General features: G+C 39.8%; 1 protein-coding gene across 2 annotated transcripts in view; it reads right to left on the bottom strand.

Moving 5' to 3' along the window:
- Positions 1–9609: 9609 nt before the first annotated feature.
- The window catches only part of nup210 (nucleoporin 210), a 30407-nt gene continuing 30047 nt past the window's right edge, over positions 9610–9969 (bottom strand). For both annotated transcript variants that reach the window (XM_079238797.1, XM_079238798.1), the window contains exon 40: positions 9610–9969. This exon is cut by the window's right edge and continues 701 nt beyond it. The gene's annotated coding sequence lies outside the window, so the exon portion shown is untranslated.

The raw sequence follows: 9969 nt of genomic DNA, 5'->3' as shown, positions 1-9969 counted from the left end.
AATCAGAAAAAAAAATCTAAATATGTTTAGACCTTAATATCTATGAGTAGCCTACAGAGCATGTTGCTACTTATCTTAACCTCCACTTAATCTGCTGATACATCAGCCCACTAGTTACACACACTAAGGCAAAGTGAAGCACCGTATTAATAAAGTGTGTTGGTTGCTAGTTTGTCCATAATAACACACAATGATGTTGGTTGCTATGGTCAGGTTCTCTCTTACGCATTTCCACATATGGTCACAGAGCTTTATATCATCTAACAATAGCTATTTTTTTTCTGTTAGTGTGTGTAATCCAGCGACCCACTTTCCACAACAGTATGCAGCTGCGCATAATGCTGCCCTTTAATCAGGGATGATTTCCAACTTTGCTCAAGACTAATGAGGGGAAATCTAGTAAAAGACAGATTATTTAACTTTCACAAAGGGACATTAGATGCTGCCATCTCTTACTTTTCCTGTGTGACATGCTCCTTTATGGCTCCCAGCGTGCCCGGACTGTTGCTGCCCTGCAGCAGCCTGCAGGTTGTCAGGTGCCGCTGGTACTGCTCCTTCAGGCAGGCGTTCTCCGTGCACAAGTCGGACACTTGCTGCTCCAGCTCCTCGATCCTTCCCCTTTGCCTCTCCAGCAACTCCTGCTGGGTCTCGATGATCTTGTTGAGCTCCTTCAGATATTCCGCAGCCCTCGTCGGGTTCTCGGTCGGGCTTTCCATGTCGCCCTGACTGACCGACCGACCGACCGACTGCCAGCCTCCGTGGTCTATACGCAGTGGTTCCCTGTCGTTTTGCCCAAGCAGGGGGCGGGGTGGGGGGGGAGAGATGTAGTCCAGGTTGTATTTAGGCGCAACAATTAAAATATGTTGCGCCTTTTACGTCTCAACATGTTTTTGTGTTTTTAGAAAAAACGACGAGGTTGAATATTCCCAAAGTAGATATACTTCCACTGTGTGAAAACTACAGGCTGCGCGCGTGGACAGCTGGAAACGCTTCCAAATATCAGTCAAACAAATGTGACAGGCGTCATTGCACGGATCACAGTTTGCTCTTCGGTTGCCTGTGTCTGATTGATCCCCCCTGTTGGCAGCACGGTATTATATCCCTCTGTTTCCTCCACGCTGCTCCCGTGACTTTTCGTAAACAGACGCTGGCTGTCGAGGAGGCGGAGTTTGCAAGTTTTATGAATCTGCAGGTCCCCTTTGAGGAGGTTTTAAATGTGTACTGTAGGAAGCAGATGATTTTTCAGTTTTGTCTGCTTCTTAAAAATTCATTTGCACTCTCACATCTCTCCTCCCTCCCCTTTTCTCAGGATGACAGTTTGATTTGATGCAACTTTGCTGCATTGTAAGCTGTCTGTGTTAAATGTTGTAGCGCTGTCTGGTAAACAGTGTTGCTGCTTCTTCCCCGCAGAGTTGTTTACTATGCTGTCTGTGTATTGTCATTTCACACAGCCTGTTGTAATCCTCTTTGGTGAAATGATTGTAATAGATAGGAGCAGAGCAGAGCCAGAGTTAGTTTTTCAATAAAAAACAACTCATCTGGTCAAAACATCTGCATGTGTGACAGGAGCCCAAAAGAAATGTCAAACACACACTGGTGCTTTAGTTTCAGGGGTGTCCTTTATATTTCTCTCCTGCATCTGTGTTCATAGACAGAAGCTTCAGTGCCAAGCTTATCATGTGCAGGGTGGAGAACCAATCAGCCATTTGCAGACATCTCCCTTCAGGATATGTGGTATTCCAGACATCTGTATTGGAGCTGAGAGGGAAATCAATGACAGGGACTGGTTCTGCTCCCTGCTTGCTTGGTAAATACACACACACATTCATATATATATATATTATATATAAATATATATATATACATATATATATATATATATATATATATATATATATATATATATATATATATATATATATATATATATATACATATTATATATATATATATATATATATATATATATATATATATATATATATATATATATATATATATATATATATATATATATATATATATCCATACAAAAAAGGGAACACTGAAGTAACACGTTGTAGATCTAATTGAATGAAATATTTTTAGTAAATACTTTGTTCGTTATATAGTTAAATGTGCTGACAACAATATCACATAAAAATTATCAATGAAAATCAAATGTATCAACCCATGGAGGTCTGGATTTGGAGTTATATTTAAAATAAAAGTGGAAAAAAACACTACAGGCTGATTCAACTTTGATGTAATGTCCTTTAAACAAGTCAAAATGAGGCTCAGTCGTGTGTGTGGCCTCCGCGTGCCTGTATGACCTCCCTACAACGCCTGGGCATGCTCCTGATGAGGCGGTGGACGTTCTCCTGAGGGATCTCCTCCCAGACCTGGACTAATGCATCCTCCAACTCCTGGACAGTCTGTGGTGCAACTTGGCGTTGGTGGATGGAGCGAGACATGATGTCCCAGATGGGCTCAATTGGATCCAAGTCTGGGGAACGGGCGGACCAGTCCATAACATCAATGCCTTTGTGTTGCAGGAACTGCTGACACACTCCAGCCACATGAGGTCTAGCATGGTCTTGCATTAGGAGGAACACAGGGCCAACCCCCCCAGCATATGGTCTCACAAGGGGTCTGAGGATCTCATCCCGGTACCCAATGACAGTCAGGCTACCTCTGGCGAGCACATGGAGGGCTGTGTGGCCCTCCAAAGAAATGCCACCCTACATCATTACTGACCCACTGCCAAACCGGTCATGCTGGAGGATGTTGCAGGCAGCAGAACGTTCTCCACGGTGTCTCCAGACTTTGTCACAACTGTCACATGTGCTCAATGTGAACCTGCTTTCATCTGTGAAGAGCACAGGGCGCCAGTAATGAATTTGCCAATCTTGGTGTTCTCTGGCAAATGCCAAACGTCCTGCACGATGTTGGACTGGAAGCACAACCCCCACCTGTGGATGTTGAGCCCTCATACCACCCTCATGGAGTCTGTTTCTGACTGTTTGAGCAGACACATGCACATTTGTGGCCTGCTGGTGCTCATTTTGCAGGGCTCTGGCAGTGCTCCTCCTGTTCCTCCTTGCACAAAGAAGGAGATAACGGTCCTGCTGCTGGGTTGTTGCCCTCCCACGGTCTCCTCCACGTCTCCTGATGTACTGGTTTTCTCCTGGTAGCGCCTCCATGCTCTGGACACTACGCTGACAGAAACAGCAAACCTTCTTGCCACAACTCACACTGATGTGCCATCCTGGATGAGCTGCACTACCTGAGCCACTTGTGTGGGTTGTAGACTCCGTCTCATGCTACCACTTGAGTGAAAGCACCGCCAACATTCAAAAGTGACCAAAACATCAGCCAGAAAGCATCAGAACTGAGAAGTGGTCTGTGGTCACCACCTGCAGAAACACTCCTTTATTGGATGTGTCTTGCCAATTGCCTATAATTTCCATCTGTTGTCTATTCCATTTGCACAACAGCATGTGAAATTGGTTGTCAATTAGTGTTGCTTCCTAAGTAGACAGTTCCATTTCACAGAAGTGTGGTTGACTTGAAGTTACATTGTGTTGTTTAAGAGTTCCCTTTATGCGCATACACACTGTATATACCCACATAAAGTATGGTGAAAAGATCTCTGCTGGTCCTTACTCCTCTTGTTTTTCTTTTGATCAAATGTGTATTCTTGGATCAAGCTACAATGCAAGTGCAGGCAAGGAGTGCTTAGTGAGTCGAAAAAAAACCTTAACAAAGTATGTCAGTACTTGTTTTTCTCAATAAAGATTGTCCTCCCGGATAATGGAGTCTGTCTTGTTATTATTGTGAAGTTGTCACAGACACAAGACTGAGCAGTGAGCAGCAGTGGGGTGCAGATGAAGAACATGAGGTTTTCTCATGGCAGGAGGCCATGGAAGGTCCTTACATTGTCACTCAGCTGTTAATAGCCAAATATAGATGGTTGCTGGAGCGGAAAAACACCAAGATTGCAAAAAATAAGAGCAAAACCCAAAAAAGAAGGAAATACCCCCCAAAAAGGGGGGACCTCATGGTCACCAAACAAATACCACTTAACTGTGTCATATGTTACTCCATGGAAGTACACCTAGCAAGATCAGTTAAACAGGCATGCTGTGAGCAAAAATGCTTTCTTGTCATCCATTCGCTGGAAAATCCACTTTCAAATGCTCTTTAAACCCTAAACTGAATCACTTCTGGCTAGGTTTCACTGGCTCAACCAAATCTCAAACAACAGGTAAATAAAATAAGTGAGAAGCAAAATCATCAATTCAAGTCCCTAACCCAATATTACCACACAAATCACACAGTTCGGTTAATAATGAACAGCTTCACTACTTCTGGAAGTAGTAACCCTTTTTATCTATGAATAAGAAACACAGCAATACATCAGCCACCTCTAAATATATGGCTTGTCCTTATTATGCTCCTGGGTTTGTGCCTTTCTTCCTTTGACTGACCGCTTATATGACAGAGTGAGAGTGGCTTGCAGCCATGAAGATTTATTTTCCAAAGTTGTTCATATATTTAATCTGAAACAAAGTTTGTCATGCAGCCCTACAAAACACTTGGCAGCAGTGATGGAAGAGAAGCAAAGTGAAAAACTTTTCTAGTTCCTGCAAATACTAAATACTTTCCGTAGACCACCTCATATATCATGTAAGGTTTTTACAAATCACATAAAAAGTCCTCTGGTCATCAGCAGGTCTAAAGCAAAGAGGTAAATACAATTTTAGATAAACAACAGCACATGACATGTCATTAGTTACTGAACAACACCCAGCTAAAATGGAGAAATATGGAGAAAAACTGAAGACTCACTCCCTGCTTCTGAAGCAATTAACTGGGTATGTAGCAGCCAGGTACTTCTGATCTAATACGCTTGATTTAGAGGTTCATCAGCAAATGTGATAACCTCTTTACAAGGAGAATACAGTGCCAGGGAGTAAAGATATCCGCCATAATGTTAGAGAGGCAATTGTTACTGCGCATCAATCTATGAACAGTTATAAGGTCATCCTCAAACAATCTGAAGTCCATCATTCCACAATGAAAAAGATTATTCACAAGTGGAAAGCAGTCAAGATGCCTGTCAATCTTCCATGGAGTGAATGTCCTCGCACATTGGTCTCAAGGTCAGGCAGTGCAATGCTCAGAGAAAATGGAAGAAGAAGAAAAAAAGAAAAAGAAAACCCAGCAGCTACATCTCAGACTATCCTCATTTATCTGGTTAATTATGAAATTACATGATAGTATAATTAGAAAAGATGAAACAAGTAGGATTTGTTTAGGAACATTGCCAGGACGCTAAAAAGAATACTGCAGCGGGTTGGTATGTGTATTTGGTGACATCAATTTGAAAAAAATCTAAAAAATACATTTCAAAAGTCGTGACCACAGATTACTAATGCAAGAGAAAGAGATAGGTAACTCATGGCAATGTCTTAGGCATATATCTAAGGACAATTATTTCATTTAATTCTATGTTATTGAGCTAAAATATGATATTGTAATCTATCTTACTGGGTTTGCCTAGCTGAACAATTTAACCACAAAACAACAAGCTTTAACAGGACAACTTGTACACCTCTCAGCTGTGACTCCATAGTGATATTACTTCCCCAAAACTGTAAATCTCACAAAAAGTCCACCCTATGGTAATCGTGGGGGGGACATACGTGCTACCCAAGAACATTCTATATCAAGATGGTCTCGGATTACAATGATATCCTGCAGTCTGTTGTGATTTATCTCAACAGATTGCAAAATATTATCACAGATCATAACAGAACACTTAACAGACACTTAATTTGGCTGTTGAAGGCACACAGTTTGAGACTAGAAATAATATTTAACCTTGGGCAAGTTGTTGGTGCATTAGTAAACCCTGGCTACAACTTAATAATGAATGGCCAGAGGATTGCATTTTGAGGCTATACATCAGTAATACATAGCAAAAGTAGTTTTTTTTCAATCAACGTCCCGAGACAGGTTTTGTAAATTTGCAAATTTGCCTCTGAACAAGTCGCAAAACTTCTGGAACAACATCTTTTTGACAAACATAACCAAGATGAGATGTTTTCTTATGAGGTGCCAAGCTTAACCCACTAAACTACACAGAGCCACAGACTTTCTTTGCTTACAGTTCTATCAAGCAACTTTTAATTTGGGGTGGCCTTCTGTGCCTAAAAAAATACATTTTTGGAAAAGTGAAAGCCATGTTTCTCCATATTGCACAAAGTCAACAAAAACATCATTCCCATAATGAAATTCTCTGTATAACTAAGAATTTTAGATTCAAATGTTAGGCCAATCTGACAGCTGCATCGGGTAAAAATCTTGAACTTACCAGCAAATCCACAACAAAAAGGGGTTTAAAAATGGGGGAAAAAATGACCTGGTCAGAAATGGTATATGCCAAAACTAAATAGGTTATGGAGTTCTCTCAAATGTGCAGCTACAACACTTCAAAACAGCCCTTATCCACATTTTTTCCCAGAGGAAACTCTTTCATTGCTAATATATTTAAATCCATTACAGCAACAATGGATGTGCCCAAGTCCATACATTACAGGACCTTTCATTAAGCTAATAGCAGTAACCATCAACTCCACTCAAATACGCTGCTTTCAAGATGGACCCTCTTGCACATCTCCAACAACTCTACAGGAGCAGCCTTACCATTTTTGTCAGGTTTCATTCAGTGCCTAACTCATTGATCGCCTATGCCATCTGGAACAGTGACCGTTTCCCTTCACACAAGACCCAGCAAGATCTGCTCAGCAGACTGACAGGAGGGGGTTGTGCAACCTGTGAGCCTTAATGAAGAGAATAAATTGAGTGTCATTTCAGCTGAGATTACTGGCTTAATCAGTTATAGATGTACTGCACAAGCACATTTAAAAGCCACATGCCACTACCCACTGATGGGAGTAAATTAAAAATGGTCATTTCTCTTTCCGAATTTCACTGCGTTTTAACTGAAGCAGACAGTTAATCAAAACTAGTGTGCTGCTGCAGCTGCCAGTGTTTCCTCCGAGCAACTGCTGAAGCAAGCAATCAGGCAGAGCTTTGTTTCCTTACACTTTACATGGTTTCCATTTTTGTTCAGACAGCATCTTTAAGAACAACCCCCCCCCCCCCCCCCCCCCCCCCTTTGCCCTAGCTCCTGTTGTGGCCATAGCCTGGGCTTCACAGCTGGTCTTCCAGAGCATTCCCATAAACAGCTCTCTGGCATGACTTCAGGCTCTGGTTGCTGAAAACCCCCCCAGAGAAATAAGGAGCATGTGGGAGTAAATGCAATCACTAGTTGGAGCTTTATATGTCCCTCTCAGGATTAGTTTGAATGGTCGATAGTGGAGGTTTATATTTTTAACATATGTAATGTAATGCTCGTGTCTAAATTTTAAACCATTTAGACATTTTTTTCTTGTTCGTTTGAACTTTTTGTCAGTATAGTATCAGTCAGTTATTGTACTAATAAAAAAAGACCCTCGACCTACAAAAGAAATAATTATGTGAGTCAAATCCATGTTAGCAAGTGAGATGACTACAGAGCTTAAAGATACATGTTGCTGTTGCTGTGTGTCTGGGTGATGGAAGTTGTATGGTTGCCGCCTGTTTATGCTTCTCAGGGTGGGTTTGTCTCCTCATGTTGGTTTTTTTTCTCCCCGTATTTTAAATCCGGAAGGTTTACGGGAAAATAACAATGCAGGAAAGATGGGTAAAAAATGTGAGTTTCCCGGCCAAAGTGGGATTCTTGACAAGTATGGACTACAGGTAACCATTTAAAAATTGTGTACATGCGTTTTGTTACTTTTAAGGTAAGACTTATCCCAAACTGAGCTCTAGCACCTATCCAACAAAACCAGTACAGCAGTTTTAAAACCCAGGGAGTTCTTAGTCACACTGTTTTTTGTCCATTCAGAGACACCGTAATTAAAGTGGCGACACAAATATGGTAGCTGTGTGTGGACCCACAGCAAATGGCTCATTCTCAGAGAATAAAGACAGCTGATCTTTGTAAAGTGATTAGACACTCACAAAAAACTACTTTTAAAAATAATATATTTTTTCCATTGTTAAATTTAAATTTTCCAAACATGCTGCACCTTTAAGTTTGCCATAGCGGATGTTGTGCGGCTTCAGGAACATTACTACATATTACAGATGTTTGTTTAGTTTTTTTTTGTTTTTTTTTTAATATAAGAAAAAACAGCATATAACACAAAACATGATGCAGCTGTAAAGCTGATAACAGATCAGCCAAGGTGACCTCAACATTACCAAACTCCTTTTGGTTGAAATATTTAAAAAATGTCCATAGTTCAACTGTACACCTCCACAGTTACTGCAGAAGTAATGACAGTGTAACAACTCTTTATCATGGTAAGTGCATTTAAGATTGCAAAACATGATAATGAGTGAAGATCATTGTTTGACACATCCGTTTTCCTCCATTTACTTAAATGGCTCCTTCCTATGTTATTGGACAAACATCTAAATTGCTTTTGTTTAAAGAAAAAAAAAGAAGAAAAAAACTTAAATTGGTTTTAGTGGTTAACACATCTTTGTTGGTTCTTCACTTAAGTACAACAATCCTTTAAGCTCTGCAAAACCTCCTAAATGTAGACTCTTGCATATTTATACCAGTGCAGATGTTTTAAAAATACAAATTACAATAACTATATTCTCATAACAAATTATTTTTATTCTTCTTCTTTCACTTAGTGTAGAAGTAAAAACATAACAAAACAACAAAAAAAAAAAAACTGACTAAAATTTTGTCTTTTTTCCCACCAAAGCCAGCATGTTTGGCTATTACATATCATTTTTAAAATGGTTTATCTATTTATTTTGCAATCCAAAAGCTAAGTGAATGTCCATCAAATATGGGGATTCCCTCATTTTATGCCAGGGGTTGTATATTCTGGCCTGCTTACCCAATCAAGATTATGTAGCACTTGCTGAGATGCAAGCTGCTGCTGAAAGCATACAAATGAGCCAGGCGACAGACTCACCACAGCAGTCCAGAACAGTGTCTAATGCAAAGAGGAGAAAGGCCCTGAGCAGAAGTGGAAGAAGACCTTTCCTCATCCTGAGGGAGGACACATTCCATCTCACTACCGCAAGTTAAGAGCTAAAGCATAGTAAAAAGTTTTCACAACACATGCATAAGTGGAAATACAGGTTTTTTTTCTCAATATGCAATAATATCCAACAATGAAACTATTCAGGGGGTAAAAAGGAAAGTAATAATTATACATGAACACAGAAAAAGCACTGATGTGTCCACTGAGATGTAAATGTTTCTAACTAGCAATGCTCATTTAAGGTATTAAACTGTCCATGTGAGAAAATACAAGTTATTTTGCATATGTTTAATACTCTATTCTGTTTTTTTCTCTAAATAATTAAGATAAAAACAATACTGAACATAAAAAGTAAAAACTTTAATCAGTCAAGGCAAGTGCAAACACACAACCACACCTTCTGTATATGTTTCATTTGCTGAAAGCTGCTCAGATAAATTCAAAGGCAAAAACATCAGGCTTAGAAACAAGCTAACAAACATAAATATGTTTTTGCGTCAATATTGTCTTCATATACAAAAATAAGTCATTTAAAACAAAGTCACACTATGATGGCCTAACAATTCAACATAGCTACTGTCATCTTTCAGGAAATGAAGGCTGTCAGAACAAAGAGAAACATTACATTCAGAAATCAGACTAGGTTACATGTGAGTGCTTTAAGAACGAAAACAACAACAACAGTAGATTAAAAACTGAATGATCACATTTCTTAAACCATTTCACATTAATGAATCAGTCAGGAGCTGCATGTATTGAGGCTCAAAATGACGAAAAGGTTGAACGATTACAAAATCACACGTCAGAAAGACTAAAAGACAACTTTTTATCAAATTAGCTGGGATTACACACATTTGAAGGGTTCACC

The sequence above is a fragment of the Telmatherina bonti genome (genome assembly GCF_933228915.1).
Source record: "Telmatherina bonti genome assembly, chromosome: 4".
Lineage (NCBI taxonomy): Eukaryota > Metazoa > Chordata > Actinopteri > Atheriniformes > Telmatherinidae > Telmatherina > Telmatherina bonti.
The sequence above is the reverse complement of the archived record's forward strand: the minus strand, read 5'-3'. Positions and strand labels throughout refer to the sequence as shown.